This window comes from Lagopus muta, chromosome 6 (assembly GCF_023343835.1).
Source record: "Lagopus muta isolate bLagMut1 chromosome 6, bLagMut1 primary, whole genome shotgun sequence".
Lineage (NCBI taxonomy): Eukaryota > Metazoa > Chordata > Aves > Galliformes > Phasianidae > Lagopus > Lagopus muta.
In genome coordinates, this window is record NC_064438.1 from 58,423,426 (window position 1) to 58,442,038 (window position 18,613).

Consider the following 18,613-nt stretch of genomic DNA (forward strand, 5'->3'; position numbering starts at 1 on the left):
GCTGGGAATGTCACCTTGCAAAGAATAGCCAGAGGACAAAGGTGAGTTGTGCATGTAGACCTCAGGCCATGTTTGCTGGTGGTGGTGAGAAGCCCAGGAACTGGCAGGTCCTGGATCCCTGGTGCCCAGCTCTGCGTGCAGTTATTGTTCTCATTTCAACCCCATGATCACAGAGTAGCCTAGAAGTATTCCTGATACAATCCCAGCTGCTAACATCTGCTCTGCTTCCAGGTTTCGTGTGCTCAGGCCTTACCAGCAGGCACTGGGTGACAGAATCACAGAACCATTCAGGTTGAAAAAGCCTCTGAGATCCCCAGCCCCACGCAGCCCACTGTGCCCACTGCCCGCCTCCCTCAGTGCCACAGCTGGGACACCTGCAGGGATGCTGACTCCATGGGCAGCCACTGCAGCACTGCTCTTTCAGAGAAGAAATGTTTCCTCATTTCCAGCATTCAGCACCTCTAGAAATTAGGCCAGTTCTGTTTACAAGACAAACTTCTCCACTCATGGCAGCACTTTGGGAGATGCCTCTGGACTTGGGCAGAGAGAGACCTCCCCAAACCAGTTCTTATATCCTGTTTTTTTTTTATTTATGGAGCAGCTGCACCTTTTGGGCTCCAGAGTTTGCAAACAACTGCCTTGGGAAAAGAAAGAAAATCAAACCCCCCCCCAAAAAAACCCCACCCTTGTCTCACCAGATTTGTGCTAGAGCAGAAACAAGCCTAAAGCTGTAAATAAGTAAATAAAGTTATATATCAGAGAAGTTGTAATGACATGAATTACAGGAGGGGATGCCCATAAGTGTGCTGAGATCGACTCCCTCCTACCCCCTCCTTTCAACTGCCTAAGCTGGTCCATTAAGGCAAAGGCACTGAACAAACAACTCCGAGGGATTACATTTTCCAAAGCAGCTCCTTGCTGAAGAGCCTGAATGCAGCCGATGGAAACAAGCACAGCTGCTGCAGTGGTGAAGGGAACAGCTTTTATTGCCACACTGAAATTTTTGTTATTGCTCTGAACGCTTCAGAGCTGGGCTGTCCCACCAGTGCTTCCTGCCTTTTCTTGAGAACAGAAAGCCAGACCTCTCATGGAACACAGGATCAGGCCCAGCTTGGAGCTCACTGCAGCTTTACTTTCCTCTATTCTTAAGTTTTAAGGCTGATTTTTATCGTTTTGCAAAGTCTACAAAAAGGACGACCATCCCATGCAGGGAGAACATTCAGACTGAGCAAACCTGGGAATTTCACCCCTTCCTTTTTGTACACACGTCGTCCATCTGCTCCAGTTACAACGCAAGGCCCCTTCAGTTCAGTGCTGTCCCTTCTGAGATTCTTGGGCAGTGCATGGAAACAAGGAGGCCTGGGTCCTGGGGAAGTGCTCCAGCAGTACAAATCACAAAATAAAGCTAAAGCCATTCTAGTGGTATGTTATGGAAAGTCTCCTGACCTGTGCTACAAACAACTCCAGCACAGGTTGCTTGGAGAGGCAGTGGATGCCCCATCCCTGCAGACACCCAAGGGCAGGCTGGATGGGGCACTGAGCACTGATGGAGCTGTGGGTGCCCCTGTGCACTGCAGAGGAGTTGAACATGATGACCTTTAAGGGCTCCTTCCAACCCCAACAATGTGAATCTGTGACTGAAGCCACGTGTTGTAAAATCGTTTGTACACTGATTGATGACTGTTACCAGAGGAAAATCCATATTCTCATGCACGTTCTGGAAATAATCATTGCTTTTAGCCTACATTTGCTTCCCATTCAATCAAAGCCTCATCCTTGAGATGCGAGAGGGACCTCCAGAAGGTGAGGGATGTATTTGCAGGATCATACAATCATTAAGGCTGGAAAAGACTTCTAAGGTGATCTTTGAGGTCCAGCTGCCAACCCATCACCACCAAAGACCATCCAGTTCCAGCCCCCATACCACAGGCAGGGTTGCCATAAACTACACAGACACCAGATGAGGCTGCCCAGGGCCTCCCAACCTGGCCTTGAACACCTCCAGGGATGAGCATCCACAAAACCATCGTTTTCCTAAGGAACACTGTAAGGCCATAAGAGAAGAAGGCTCATTTCAGATTGGTTGAGCCACAAATACGTTTTGAGAACACCACAATGCTGGCATCTCCCTCAGCATCCACACCACTTCAGAGTCTCCAGCGCTAATATTAATGATTAATTAATTATGGCTTTAATGATTTCAAATGCTAGCACAAGGCATAAATAAGCAGAGCAGGACAACTGCTGCAAAAATAATTCTAGGAGGACATGCTTGAATTTGCTAGATGAGTTTGTTTAGAGCACTAAACACGTTCTACTTGGTTTTCAGCAGCAGAGGAGTTTAGCAGTGAGCATTATTGTAAGTGCCTGGAAATGCCAGCACATCTATGAATTTCAGACTCATGACTGTGACTGTCCTCTCCTGAAATTAGAGAAGAGAAATCCTTTTAGGGATTCCCATCTGCCTGGAGGTGGAGAACACGGGAACAGCTTGTGGCTTCCATCTCCAGCCACAGGAGGCTGGTGGGGCTCATTTGCACCACCTGCCTGGTGACTAAGTGCTCACCATGAGCACATCAAGGGTCATTCATAGAAAGTACTCATCAAATAGGCTTTCATAGCGAATGTGTATGAGAGCATCAGCTTCCCACAGACATGTGATGAGAAAAATCACTTCAGGAAGAAAGGCTGCCTCTCCATGGCCATCTAAATGAGGCTGCAGGTTATATTGGCTTTGTTAGTTCTGTCCTACTTCAACTCAATATCCCATGTACCTTTATAGCCATGCATGTGGTTATAAACACACACGAACACGTAAACACAAATCCATCACACTTGGCTAAATCATGCTCAGTGCAGTAAGGTCTTCACTCAAGCTTACTCTAGTGCAAAGCAATCCATGTTAGTGCAACACATTTGTCAGGTCAACGCAGTTCACTCCAAGTACCCTACAAGTTTAGTCCTTCTGAAACAGGCAGATGGGAAGGAAGGAACTACAAGTACTTCCAGTCCTTCCTGACAATAACTTTCTAGCAGGACCCACTTCACTGCAGTGCAACAGGACCGTTTTATTACCGATGAAGTGAGCTAAGGAGTGAGGTGTTCTCTGGGTTTATTCTCAAGGTAGAAGTGTTCTTACTTACTGTTACCTGCTCTGTCCTCTTCGGTTCTGAGACAACACCTGTAAGCAGAATCAAAGCCCACCACATTCTCTCCTAAAAATCTATTACCCAAAGGCATTTGAGCAAGAGCAGAGCTTGTGTCAACGGCAGCAAGGCACGGTTTCATTTTTGGCTTTTTCCTGCCTAAGCAATTACCTGTTTCCCCCTTCACTGCTTCCATCACGCACAGACGCTGAGTCAGCAGCCTAAAGCTGGGAAGTTCAAAGGCGAGAGGTTCTGGGCCACGCTGCAAGTGCTGGCGTGCCTGCAGGAAGGCAGGTCTGATGATGAAGGAGTTGATTTGGACTTCAGAAGCTCTAGCTTCAGCTTTGTGACTCTGTGACACCACAAACCTACTTTATCCAACTGGTTAATTATATGCTTAACCGTGAAGGGTGATTAAAAAAAATTAGGAAAGGAGAAGATTAGAATTAAAGGCATGTCAGAGTCTCCATCTGGGAAGGAGAGCACTTTGAACCATCCTCAGAAATGAAGCAAAACCACACGTCAGTTCTGAACAAGACGTAGAGTCACTGCATGGCTCAGGTTGGAAGGGACCTTAAAGATCATCCAGTTCCATCCCTCCTGCTGTGGGCTGCTTGCCACCCGATAGATCAGTGCCACCCAGTGCCACAACCCAGCACACAGAAGGCTCTCACAGCATTTCAGTCCCCGTGAGAATACTGGGAGAGCTACATCATACAAGATTGTTGGATAAGATCTTGTTTATGGCCCATGAAACAACAGTTTTGCTGCTATCAGGGTATGCATTGCCCCACACATCACAGAGGGACATCCTCACCACTCAGCTCTTGGAGAACAACCAGGGCTGGCTCTCCTTTTGTCGCACTGGCTTGAGAAGAAGAGCAGAAGGGAAACATTGCTGGGAGACGGAAGCAAAATCTTCCCTGTAAGCAAGAAGCAAAAAATGAACATGCCTGGAAAGGAAGAACTAAACACATTGTTGTCTGAGCTGGGTTTCCAGCATCTTTCAGAGATGGGCTTTAGCTTATGGGCTGGCAGCCACAAGGCCTGTGGGCCGAAGAGAGGCCAACTCCTTGACCTGCAGACTTCAGTGCAAAGGCAGTCTGTGCTCTCTGATACCTAATCCAAATGATGTGGGCAAACCATTGCTGTACGTGTGTACCGTGCCTGTCTGATCCCACAGGCAAACCAGGCTTCTTAATCAGGGCCATTTGCAGGGTCTACTTGTTTTATTTTTAAAATACAGCTCACAGAGAAAGAAAACCGAGGGACTGTTCCAGGAAAAGAGAGAAGAAAGACATTTAGGAGAACTATCTAAAATTCAGTTTGAAGAAGGAAGAAAAACTGCAAACATCGCACATCTCTCTGTTATAAATGAAGGGACCCTGGGAGGGAGGTGCTGCACACCCACCTGGGCACAAGGGTTTGCAGCCAGATCCCTGAGGAGAAGCAGGAGAGAAAAGTGATATGGGAAATAAGTGAAAACCAAGAAGGCAAATTCAGGCTGGGCAGAGGGCCAAAGCAAGGCCAAGTGCAATTCTAGAAAATGGGAGCGAAGCCAAAGGCACCAAGGTGTCACAACAGGTTTGTGCTGCTCTGCAAAGACAACTGTGAGCGATGCAGCCGGCAGGTGCATGGCATCACAGACCTGGAAGGATGCAGGCTTCGAGCTCGGGTGTTGAACAGATGGCTTAAGATAAGAGTTTAAAGCAGCATTTTCCATTTGCGTTGTGCCCACTCTCAGTGTGACACTCATGCTTCACAGCAGCAGCCAGCTGGGCACACTGGTGTAGCACTTTGAGTCACAAAAAGCAGAACAAGGCAGCTGCAGCAATTTCCCTGAGGATCTCTTTGGTCTCACCCCACATTCCTGCTCGTCCCACCTCTGCCCTGCTGGTTGCTGCCTCTTCCCACCCTCTGTGCTCATCCCTGAGGAGGCGCAGAGGCAAAGCAGGGCGGAGGGTTCTGCTGCTTCCACTTCAAACCAGGCTGAGCATAGCAAGGACACTTGGGGCCGAGTGGGTTTGGGACTTGAGGGACTCCAAGGAGGAAATTAAGTGGATTAAGACACACGGTTGGAGAGCGGAGGACAGAATGAGGAAGTGAAGAGAGTTTAGAGCCACTGAGTGTTGACTTGAGTCAGGGACAGCGGATCCAAATACGGATCCAAATCACAAAACAGCAGTGACTTCTTTTTCCAGAGGTTCCCCTGTTGGTAAGCCACCAAGAGCCCAAAATGAGACAACCCCAGAGGAGGAACCATGAAACAGAAGGCATGACTGGATCACCTTCATCACAGCTTCTGGTAGGGAAGCATGCTTGAAGCGGATGTCTGAAGGTATTTACAGTGTTGAGAATGGCTGCAGCCTGCAGGCAACAGAAGGGTCACCAGAAAACTGGAGACCTAACTGGTCTGTGCTTGCAGGAGACAGCTCTGCTCTTTCAGAGGTAGCTCCCAATGCACTCAACATTCTTCAGGATGCAGAGAATTTATCTCACTGAGCAGCATCCACACAGGCTCATTCTGCCCTGCTGGGCAAAAACTCCTTTCTCCCCAAACAGCAAAACTCCAAGTCCAGCCTGCAAACAAAACAAAACAAAAGAAAACAAAACAAAACAACCGACCACAGGCAGCGGACGAAACTACAAAAGCATTTTTTAAAATAAAATAAATAGCTAAAAGCTGAGCTCTGGGCTCGGTGCTGCATTCCCACAGTCCTGGCTCTACCAGCTACAGAGATCCCAGAGCTCTTGGCCTTCACGGGGCGAGCAGCTCCGTGTCTCCCATGGCAGAGGGCACACATGGTGATGTGGCTCGCGTTACTGAGCAGGATCGGATGATAGGTGCAGATCCACGATGCTCAGCAGCAGGCACAGCTGGTCAGCAGCCCACAGGTCAGTCCTTTCCCTCTGTCTGAACGTCCATCCCCACCTTCCTGCTCTGAAGTAAGAAGAGGCCCTTCCTTCTTCCTTCTCTTGTTGCTGCAGCTCTGCATGGACATGATTACAGCACAGGGCATCAGTGCAGTACGTTTCAGCTCACATACACTTGTTACAACCAGAACTGTTGTAAAATGGTTGTTTTGACTGCACCATAAGAAACGAGCAGTAAATCCAGAGAAAAGCCCTGCCCCACAGCATTGGGAAATGCACTGTCATCCTTTGCTCCCTTTGTAGGTCGGGAGATTTTTCTCCACGTAATTTTATGCTGCTCAGACACCTGATGACCCGAGTGGTCCCAGGAAAGGGGAATTGGCTTCCTCTTTAAAAAGCCTGCTGTTTATTTGCAATTTAGCTTACCTGACTTGTTTAAAGCGTTATCAGAGTACGCCCATCTACTTTCTTTTATTCGTTTTCACCTGATATCCAAGATTTGCTTGAATTGAGAATGCCTAAAGCCTCAGGCGTGTTCCTGGGTGTTCTCAAGTCTTAAATGCCACTGCTTAAAGAGTTAAAGATCTAGATGGCTGCACTAAGAGGATGATAAACTAATCACTCAGTCACTGCTGGTGAGCCTGGTGTCATTTACTGAAACAAGGAATGCATTTAAAAATGTAAAAGAAACTCCATGCGGTGCAAAAGCCAAAGATGGTTGTTAGATTGTCAAGGTTTACTTTGGAGAAAGTCCTCAGTTTAATTACTTGCATTTAAACAACAGAAATATTTTTCCACACATTGAAGAACCGAACGTTTTCCTTTCAAGTCAATGTGTTTTTTTTAATATGACTCAGGGCAGCAGATTACATTCAGGGGACTACAGAAATATAAGAAAAGGGCTGGGGAGAAAAAAATAAATCTTACAGGGGCAAGTAAGAGATGTGTCCTATCATAATCATAGGAAAAGCAGATACAGAAATTATAGTACTGCAACTTCACATTTCCCTATTGATTTGTATCTTCTTGTTCTGTGAAACAGTGTGATAGAAAAGCACAGCTCTCAGCACTCAACAGAAACAGTTTTCTCTTTATGTAAAAGCCAGGCTCTGTTTTGGTGTTAGAAGAAGGAAATGCTTCAAATCATTTTCCTTGCAGACTCTGAACTGTGAAGGAAATGAAAGGGTCCAACGCTTTGTTTTTGCATTTTAGGATTTGGAAGACTGGAGTTTTTTTAATCTGGCCCTATTCCTATCAAATAAGACTAAAACATCAAAGGAATTTTGTAGGGCTCACCCAGTCAGCTAAGCTGCCAATAATATCACTTTTGTATCTTTGGTTCTTATAGCAGAACATGACAATTCCAACGTGCCTTGGGGCCTGTGCTTTTCCACCACACCAAATCACAGAGCTACAGTCAGTGGATTCCACCACAAGTTCATCACTGATGAGGAATTAAGGCCTGGAGTGATAGAGGATATTCCTCCAAAGTAAAACAGAGGTGTGCCCACAGCTCCTCTCTGCAGATCAGTGTCAGTTTGCCCTAGCAAACTGGCAGTCATAGGAATATGGGTTTTGCACATCCTTACAGTTTAGCAGCTCTTCAGAGACTCTGGATAGGTTCTCTGATGTGGCTCTAGCAGACCAGTTGGTGTCAGTTTGACCTAGGAAACACAAGTAATAACAGAAGATGAAGCAATATCCGCTTAGCAAGTGCTAACTGCTTACCAGCTCTCCAGGGACTAGGTGGGCACTGCTTGCTGGCTTGAGCGAAGCTCGTCCCACAGCTCTGGTACTGCAACCCAAACTTCTTCCTCTTGGGAGGCAGAACACACACAGGACCACCACGACATGCCTGACAAGCTGCCTGGGATCCCTTCCCTGCTGGGTGATGGCCGATGGCTCAGGTGGCTCTGCTGGTATAGGCACAGTGTCTGTAGAAGTAAAGAGAGCTTCAACCAGAGCCATGGGATCAAAATTCGGGTGCAACTCCAGCTGATCAAATGGAGAACTCTACAGCAACCTCATGTCTTGAAGTGAACACTGAAAATACATCAAATTGCTCTTGAAAGGCGGCTATTTCCCTGCATGCCTAAAAAGGGAAGCTAAATGAGTAACTCAGGTGTTGCTGTCTACACTTAAAGATCTAAAGGCAAAAAAGATGAATGCTAGTCAAAGGAACCTGCTGTTCCTGTTGTATAAACTTTTCCCTCTACAAAGAGACTGCGTTCACCCTAGGAACTGTCTCACTTGCCTCACTGCACTCCATGAAAGGAAGAGAGCAAACACTTGAAGATCAGTGGGATCCAGTAATGGTTCCACTGGTAAGGAATGGGAAACTTGAAATATACTCGCAGTTCAACACAGCATAATCACTGTGCAAACTATTTCTCCCCCATCTTTGTATGCATGTATTTCAAGAGTTGAAAAACTGCTGCTCTAGTGCTTCTCAGCAGCTAATAAAAACCCTTGTTAATAACATCTGGGTACAAGATAAGAAAACCTTGCAAAGAAACACGAGGCATTCAACAAGTTTCTGCAGTGGGTTCATCACCAGTCCTCTGAGGACTTTGCTCTGATGTCCACTGAGGTGTTGGGGTGTTTTTCCATTGACTTCACTGGGCCCTGAACCAAGACCAAAGCCTCCCCGCTGCGTTTTGGACATTTATTTGTGTTTGATCTGTAATAAGATCTTTCATTTCTCTTATTTCTGTAAAAACAAATAAAGCCACAGAACAGGAAAGCAACTAAACACACGCTTATCTTTGAGCATATCCCTAAACCCGTTCACTTCAAGCCCTTAAGTCCTATGGACCCCTGAGAGAGAAAAGTACACACTTAAAATTAAACATGTGCTCAGGGTGTTTGCTAATTAATGATGGCCCTGTGTCTTACAGGGCCCTAAGCACATATTAAAGCATTTGAGGTTTTAGGGTCAGTATGGGAGAAATTCCATGGAAACCACCTCAGAAGTACAGCTCTTGGTGTTGTATCTAACACTGAGCCTGTCTTTATGAAAGGTGAATCTGATCTAGCAGTGATTCTGTGACAGTACCATTTGCTACCAGCTGCAGGAAGAGGAGTTTCTTAGTTGTACAAACAAGAATATCTAAAACAAGAGCCTTTTCTTGGCTATTGCTACAAAACAGCTCCATCATGATGACCAAACTCATCACAGCAAAACTCCTTTTTTGCAATGTATGTGTTCACTGGCATCTCATGAGCAACTGTGTCTTGCTTCAGACAAAATATGGTCTCTGGCTTCCTCCACTTTAATTAGAGGAAGCACTCATGATCCTCTCAAGGGTGGCTGTTGGAAGATAAGGGAGCCTTCACCATCAGACCAGACAAAAAAAGAAAGATCATTCCCAGTCATCTGCAAGGAGCAAAAACCATTTTTTTCTTTGCCACACCTTGTTTATTTTGGACCTTTGCTAAAGAATTTTGGAACTCTCAGCCCACAGATAGGGCCTCAAATTTAACAGCTCTGACAGATCAAATCAATGTTGTCTCTGATGAGAGAACATTTGAGAAGTCTCCTTGCAGAAAAGGCCTTTCCATACAGTTCTGCCTGAGAACTTCTTCCAGTTTCTACTGAGCACTTCACATTCACATGGGCACCACATGCCAGCTGACATCCCACCTCGTGCCTTCATAGCATCTCCCGTGCAAGGACCAAGACCTTCTGTCCTTCTCCATTTCTTTTTCTTTTAACATATCCTCCTAAACTTCTTTCTCAAAGTCCACCATTGCACTCCACTTTAAGATGCTCTTGGTCCTCCAGCTCTCTCTATACATTTTATGCTGCCCCACGCTCATAGGTTCATTGTTTGAACAGGCTGAACAATGAGGCTATGCTTTCATGTCCACTACCAAGGAATCTTGATGAGATGTTAGCACCCACAACTCAAATTAGCAAGAGCGCCAAGTCTGATGCTCCTGCTGGCTTGGCTATTTATACAGGCCAAGGAAAGAAAGACAGGTGACATCTAAACCCAGCATTAAGCCTTCAGAATAAATAAATAAATAAATAAATATTTGAGTGCTTCACATCATATGGCTGCACTGTCTTTGATCTTAATCTGGATTTACCACAGCTTCACACTTACCTTTGAGTAAAAGGCTGAGTCAGTGCAGCGCCCAATGAATTCACCAAGAACAAAAGGATGCTGCAGGCTTTGCTTGCCTGGAAGCATTAGTCCTCCACAATCCAGGATCTAGAAAAAGACACAAAATAGCTTCAGCCCAGCCCACGCTACTTTGGAGGACAAAGAGGAGCATAAGCACAGGAAACTTTTTATGGATCCTTTCACAGCCCCCAGTCTTCACATTAACAGCAACAGTCTCTGTAGCTCCTTAATTCTTCAGTGCCAAAGGCTCAGCCCATGGGACGCCACAATAAGAGGAAACTTTCTGAAGAAGCAAGAGTGATCATCCAGTTTTAAACTGCCCTGGGGGACAGCCTACACAACTTTTGGAGAGCAAACGTTGATATCACTGCAGGCAAGCGGATTTTAGAAAGTCTGTGTGATGGACATACAATGCTACTCAACATTCCCTCACTCTGCCAGCCTTCCCAATGCTTTTCCACAGGCTGCTTTCCACATAGACTGTGGAAATGATGTGTTGTCTTCCTTCTGATGGCAGATATGTGGATTTTCCCAAGGAAACTTAGGGAAAGAAAATGTGTTCGATATATTTCCAAATCCCAAAGAAGAATGGATGGCTGTACTCTGAACAGACCTCCGAAAATTCACTTCTTTCACCACCAGATTCCTGTTCCCAATGCTAACGCTAACCTCTCTGTTTCCCTTCCTTTCTACACAAGATTGATTCACAGAACTTGATTTAAAGGATGTTTATTTCCATAACAAAAATGATCAGGGGTCTAAAAAACATGACCTATGAGGAAAGATTGAAAGAATTGGGTTTGTTTAGTCTAGAGAAGAAAAGACTGAGGGGGAGACATGATAACAGCCTTCAACTATGTAAAAGGTTGTTGCAGATAGGAAGGTAATAAATTGTTCTCCGTGTCCACTGGGTATAACACAAGAAATAATGGGTTTAAATTGCAGCAAGGAGGAATTAGGTCAAGCATTAGACAAGTTTCCTAAGAGGAAGGACAGGTGAGCACTGGAGTAAATTAGTCAGGGAGCTGCAGACCCTGTCACTGCTGAGACAAAGGTTTGCCAGGAATGGTTCAGACCTTGGGGCAGGGGGGATGGATGATCTCCCAAGGTCTCCTGCTAGGATGTATTTGCACCAGTCAATGTCATCACAATTACCCACAGCACAGGAAGAAAAAATCCTTCTTGAGCACTCCCAAAGATTCTTACTCTTGGTTTTATCTGTAGCAGCAATGTATTTGAAGGCATCCACAGTTATTTCTATCTAGACAATTAATTAAAGAATCATTTTTACATACCTACCCCCTGCATGTTTTCCTCTCGTGGTTCACGCTGTAAGATGACATTTCTCCATCTGTGAGGAGGCTTTTCTCCAGATAAGAGATGCAGGACTCCCACACAGGCAGTCCTGTCTGGAAGTGATGCCTGTCAGCATCAGCTGTGCCCGACCAAGGCCCTTTCAGATCCCTGGGCTCATACATCACACCCATGCCCTGCTCACAGCAAGAGTTCTGCAGGAAACCCATGGAAATACAACACTCACAGAGCATGCGCTGAAGCCAACCTTGTCAAACAGGATTCCTCTCCTCCCAGCATGGGGGACTCAGCCCCACAGCATGTCCCAGTCCAACCAGTTCACCCCCAGTGCAAAGGACAATGGAATTGCTTTCAGAAAACATATCACAACTTCCTGCCATTGCAGGCAGCCCTTTGCTATAAAAGCCATTTGGCTTCTCAACAACACAAGTGATATTCAATTAAAACAACGGGACGTTTCTCCACATGCTTGATGGTTCAAGACAATCATCCTGGTAGATACACAGCTAGAGGAACAAAAAACCCATCTATCTAATCAGTGAAGAAAACACAAATATAACCATTCCGTGGTGAAACTAATCTGCTCCATATATCCTCCAGTAAGCCATGATTTCAGTTTCTTGCCCAGATTGCAGTTTCTTTTCAAGTGACATTAAAACTACCTTACCCACGGTTGGTTTCTTACTTGAGGAAAACCACAACAACTGTCCCATTCACCAGGAAACGCCATTTTGGTGCGTTCCAGCCTAAATGTTTACTTTTTTAAAGTCTGGTGACAGATTTCCATCAACGAGAAGGAAAAACATCAGCAGAATTCAAGGATATCTGGGTAAATCTTGTTTCAGTGCTCTGATTTCTCATCTGAAATAACGTTAACATAACTGCACTGCTTTTGCTGAAAAGTCATGTGTGCACACACACATGCAACGCACCAAAAATAAGAGAAACATTTTTTCTGGCCAAGGAAACATATAGTATGGTACCAGGATATAGACACAAATATATTTAAGAGAACTTCTTGTATCGTTATTTCATGCTGTTCAGCAAATGCAGACTTTAATGGCACACAACATCTCACCACAAGTGTTCCTCCTTCAGGTTTCCAGTTCAGGTTCCTACAAAGAAGCACCGATTCCTACAGGTCCTGGTCTGATAACAGGGTTTGTCTCCCTCTGCTGGTGCTGTTTTAGCTTTTAGTGTCTTGAGTGGCTGGAAAATATTAATAATATTTTCTAAAATACCTGAGAAATCCAGGAGACACTCCTCACTCAGTTCTCTAATCAGAGAGATCAAGTGCTGGCTGAAGAGCCAGGTGTAGTTAAATAAAGTAACACTGATACCTTGATGCTGATCAGGAACTGCTATTTCCCTCCTTGCATTTGCTGAAGATTCTTTGTTTCTGAATCAGAGCTACCAGGGAGGCTAATGGGGCTGCACCCTGGGGCATTATTTCCTCATGTCTCCTAACAACCAAACAGCCACACCACAGCATGCCTGGACATGGGTTTGTTTAAACCAGAGCTCCACTGAATAAGGGCCTTAATTCGGGTCCATCTTCACATTTTCCCACTCTGTAAGAAGGACAGCAGAACTCTCGCTGATGTGTGAATGGATAATGCTCTGCCCATGGAACCTGCAGTCCCAGCCAGCAGCATAAATAACTACGCAAAGACCAGGGAGACAATGCTTACCAGTTTAGGACAGAGTATTCGTGGAACGGCAGAATCATGATGGCTGGAAAAGACCACTGAGATCATGTAGTCCAACCATCATATTCCTGGTCCTGAAGCAGGACAGCTATGGTAGGTGAACCTACTGGACGCAGAGGAACCAGCTCTCAAGGCTGTGCAGCTATGCCTTCAAGCCTAAGACTTGCTCCTTTGACTGTGAACTGGTAGTACTGTCAGGAAGAGTGGCATTAAACAGGACTATTCCCTGCAGTGATGAAGTGTGACAATTGCAGGGATGGATACCTGCTGTTGTGCCATCTGAAGCTACGGAAGGCAAACCTCAAGCCATATTCCTGAGACATTAACTGCACCCCTTAAACCTACATGCTCAGATTACCACAGAACTCTTTTCTTCTTGGTGGATTTGGCTGGGGAAGACCCTAACCCAGAGTGTCTCACACCACAGCACGAGCATTTACAGCAATCTGGCAGCACATCTAGAAGACAGGGGAAGCTGATACACAATACTGTGTATACAACACCAGGCAGGATTCATCTTACCTAACTCTATCCATCTGAAAGACAAGCATCAGCTCTACGCTCGTCATATTAGCTCCCCAAAGAGTCAGCAGTGACATCCACTTCCAGAGGGCAACTTATTCCATGGCTTTGCTGAGATAAACCCAACCCCATGAAAGCATTATCACCTCCATTTTTCACTTCAAAATAAGAGAAGACTATCAGTTCTGTTCTCATCATTCACCTAACGGACAAGTGAGGCTCTGTAGAAGGCAATGGAAACACCCTGAATGACTTCAGCTGAAAAATGAGTCATGTGCTGAGGTCAGAACGACGACCTGGGTAGATCCCACATAATCTTTGCATTCATTTGAATATCTTTGCTTAAGATATTTTAGGGAAAAAATGAGTCCGATGGATCAAATCTATCACTTTCAGCGTGAGAACTGAATCCTCCTTGGAACAGCTCCAGCTAAATCTCCTGCCTGTGAGATGAAATACTGGAGTTGCAGGGTAAGGAAAGTGATCATCAGGACATACATTTCCTGAGCATGGGAAATAGGTCTGTAGGTACAGTACTGATGCTTAAAGAACTCCCCATCGTGCGTTTCACTCCTGGTCCTAAAAAAGACGACCACTTCAGCAGTGTCAGATCCCAACACAGGCTGCTGCATTTACTTCTGCATTTAAACGCACACACGCACATAAAAACACCATTACATCAAGAATATGCCATTACATCAAGATTGATTTAACTGAATCCCCCATAATTAGGTCATAACGTACGATTCAGCAGTTGTTAAGTCTGTCGTAAGGAAATCTACAAAGGGAATGAAATATTTAAAGCAGCAATAACATACGTATCCTGCTTCGCTATTTAGGCACGGTTACGCGCATAAAAACAAAGGAGCAGCTCTTAATCACAAGGACAATTTATTTCGCTGACCTTCCTATGGGGATGCATGCCAAAGCTGCTGGGGGTTGGCTGTTGGGCCACTGGGTGGGTTTTGCAGCAGAAAGTGCTCTGGCCCATTGTTGGAGGCTCTGGAGAAAGCAGAGCATCATGCAGCGCTAATTTACAGGCAGCACAGCTGGCAAGGCGGCAGCGCGGTACACAAACTATGGTTAAAAATAGGGCTGGCTTGACGAAATCTCATTCTGGTGCCTTCTAAAGGTGAGGGGCTTGGAACACAGACATCTCATTCTGCGCTGCCTCTGAGTCCATTTTCATCTTTGTGCTTTTCCCCTTGGATCCTGAGCTCCGCTTCGGTTTTGAACTTACATCGGAAGGCAGGAGGTTAAACCAAACTGCTAACTGTGTCTCTTCAAAACTGACATTTAATACAGGGTATAAATCACTGTGGGAGCCTGTTATTCCTTCAGGAATGCAATTACATAGGGTCAAATAAAACATGAAAGAACCCAACAAGTTTTAAAATGTAGTATGTTCTCAGAAGCAGGCAAGAAGGAATGCAAAGCAGTCCAAATATGCTAACATCCACATGTTGTTCTGTATGAGGGGGATTAGAAGGAAAGGTTTCTGTTCTTTAATGATTATGTTGTTAAGCATAGGTATGTCTGCAGGTTCAGGGCCCTCACTGAACACCAGTGCATTCAGGGAGCTTTGGGCAGATTACTGTATTTATTTAAAGCAGGTGTCTTTCGCCTATCACTACTTTAGTTGCCACTGCTTAAGACACCATTGAGCGTACAAATGGGATATGCAGGATGGACACTCACTTTTACCCACGAGGCTCTGGGCCCAGAATGGAGGTATTCCCCATTCATGTGGGCTCTAGCAGCCACGTTGTTGGGAGAGAAACACAGAATGGCCCGGGTTGGAAGGGACCTCAAGGATCACGAAGCTCCAACCCCCCTGTGCCACGCAGGGCCACCAACCTCCACATTTCACAGCAGCCCAGGCTGCCCAGGGCCCCATCCAACCTGGCCTTCAACACCTCCAGGGATGGACGGGGCATCACAGCCTCTCTGGGCAGCTGTTCCAGCACCTCACCGCTCTCACAGCACAGAACTTGAGGGACCACAGTATTGCCAAAGGACATCTCTGGTCCAACTTAGGTCACCCCAACCCCTCTCAGTCCCGTTGCTTTGCCATGGAACAATGCTAGAGAGTAACAGGCCAACACATAAATAAAACATCACGCAGCCCGTTAAAATCTGAACAAAAGACAGATTAAGCAGGTTCAGCACCTCCTATAAAATCACTCCCTGTCACCATTCACGTTTCACTCACGTTTCTCCGAGGTCAGAAAAAAACCAACACCCTTCTGCTTTTGTGTTTCAGCTGCGTGTTTAAATAGCCCAGAAGGAAATGTCGTGTGGCCAGAGATTCGAGCAAATTTTAAGGTCAACTTCTGCCACCCTCAATCGTGCAAAGCAGTATTTTACACTTTGAATGGTAAAAGCAAGCAAACTTTGAAGTTTCTTCACTGCAAATCTGGGACTTATTGAAGGCAACAATTTTATCTGAAAGTCATTTTGGGGTGTTGGTTTTTTTTTTTTTCTTTTTTTCCTGCCAAATGGGATTTTTTAATTGCAGAGGAAAGGCTTTATGGATAAATAAAATTTTGGACATCTTACTATGGGAACTGTTGGCAGTGTTCCTTTTTCTCGTTTAAGAAAGGTGAGTCCTCCTCTGGAAGGAGTGATTTTTAAAACGTAGAAGCACAGAACCTGTAGAGTTTAGGGAGCTTCAAAGGTCATCTAATCCAACTCCCCTTTCATGGATGTATGAGAAAGCCTATTTCCCTTCTGAAAGGACTCCCACTTTTTAACTAGCTAACTTGTTTTTAGGTTTCACATTTCCACTTTTGAAAGTAACATTTTCAAGTTTTAACTCTAAGAAAGTAACAAAACAAAACAAACAAATAAAACCCCAACAACATAGAAATCAATGCATTTAGGAACTCACTCCTCTTGTTTCTTCTGTGATCAAGCAAAAAAAAAAAAAAAAAAAAAAAAGTGCTAAAAAAGTTCTTAAAAAATGGAAAAAATTAGGAAAAACAACCCAGATGTTTTAAAGACTATTTTTCTCCAGCAGATTTCCTAATGGAAAATGACAGGTGGGGAGTTTGTCCTACACAGGACCCATAGCTCCAGCTACCAGATTCACCAGTGCTACCTTCACTGAGACTGCCTGAACTAAACCTTGCATTGCTCTCATTTGTTTTACAGCAACCCACTGCATTACAGTCACATGGGTCACTGGTCCTGCCAACACTTACATATATTCTGAGAACAAAGCCAGTGAATAACATTTAGCATAACAAAAGCTCTGCTCAAAGTACAGATAGCACTACATTCTGTTACAAAGATGATTAAATACTTCCTATTGTAAGAGTGTGGCTTCAGTTGCTGAACGTGCTGCCCTACTCCAGCCATGGGAGTGAAATACCTCCTGCTAATCGTGTGCCTCAGGGCTGCTTTGTGTGTGGGAGAGTTTTTTTTTTATTGTTTTCTTTTTAATATCAGCCAGAATGACTCACCTGTTTCAGAGAAGGAGGACTGGGGACCAAGCGTTGCTCCAACAGTCTCTGAGCCCTTCCGTTTTAAAAGTTCTGTGTCTTACTTCTTTGCAACAAGGGCGTAAAAAATACCAGCAAAGAAGGCTGCAGCTGAAGAACAAACCTTCCCTTCATCTTGCAAAAGCATCCCCAAGAGAAGAAGAAAATAGCAGGTAGCCTGTATGTACATATATACAGGCTCACCTTCATGTCAGAAGGGTTGCCCTGGATTCAGCTGTTCTCTTTGCCAATGTGGACGCAGCGGAGAGTTCCACCTGGCTGCAGAAAACCTCATTGTATTTGTAGTCAGGAAAGAAGTGAAAAACTGTGTGCGTATAAAGGTAAAGATCCATCTTTGTAGCTGCGTTTGGTACAGCACAGACTGTGTGCAGTTCAAGGAGAAATACAGAAACTGACGGCAACAAACTGAAATGTTGAATGTGGTTGAGCTGGGAGGAAGTAATGTCAATCCAGCTGTGAACAGTGCAAGTAGGAACACATGGAACTACAAATCAGACACTAGGATCGATTATACTGAAACTGATGCGTTAGAGAAAAAAGGATGTGGTGCCTTTATTTAAGGGGAAAATTATAGAATCATAGAATACCCCAAGTTGAAAGGGACTCCTGAGTTCAGCGTGACTGGACTTGATCACACACAGGGTCATATCACCAGTGTCAATATTATGCAAAACTTCAGATGAAATACTGGGTGAAGGATAAAGAAAGCTGTGGGATAATGTGACATCAGGGACAAACTTTGGATCTCGGATTGGCAATGACAAGCATTTGTGCCAGGCTACTCTACCCAGATATCATTTAATATCACTGATATTGGCACACAAAACTACTAGTTAAACTGGAGAAGATAAGACAAGTGTTGTAAGGGGGATGATAAATTGGCTAAAAGGGAGATGATAGCAAGTTGTACTGACAGAAGAACTGAGCTGAAGGGAGGTTACTGGAGGAATTCTCAACATCAGCCATGGAATGACTGCATTTAACACTGCCTCTGCCAGCGTTGCTGCAAAATGTAGGAGCATTTCTAACCATATTTGCTGAGGTGCAGAGTTAAAAGACACCATCAACACCAGGAAAAGGGGAACAGCCTACTACTCAGGACTCAGACAGAAATAGGTTCATCAGATGTCATTATCGCTGCGTAGGGCACTAGTGACTGCTTCCTCCTCAAGTCTTCCCTGCTCATTCATATTTGAGATCAAAGCAACAAGTGGAAAACTGGTGAAAAGGTGCAGAGGGAACAGAAGAAACAACTAGGCAAAGGCCAGTTCAGCAGGCTGCCTTGGGGAGTCAGGAGGATCAACGACTTGGAGGGGTCACCTCGAGGATCGATACGGTGACAGCAGAAGGGGGGAGGGAACGAAAGCTCTGCGCTGGCACTATGGCTGGGAGGAAGGAGGGAATAAGGATTTCTG

The 18,613-nt window shown here is 45.1% G+C and overlaps 1 long non-coding RNA gene across 3 annotated transcripts in view; it reads right to left on the reverse strand.

Moving 5' to 3' along the window:
* Positions 1-648: 648 nt before the first annotated feature.
* LOC125695123 (uncharacterized) overlaps positions 649-18,613 on the reverse strand; it is a 145,812-nt gene continuing 127,847 nt past the window's right edge. The window contains exons 11-13 of one of the 3 annotated variants that reach the window (XR_007377809.1): positions 10,130-10,237; positions 5,435-7,954; positions 649-4,069 (exon numbers count right to left, since the gene is read on the reverse strand). This is a non-coding gene — a long non-coding RNA (uncharacterized LOC125695123). Of the gene's footprint in view, positions 7,955-10,129; positions 10,238-18,613 lie in introns of all 3 variants that reach the window. The other 2 variants (XR_007377808.1, XR_007377807.1) reach the window with 2 other exon arrangements.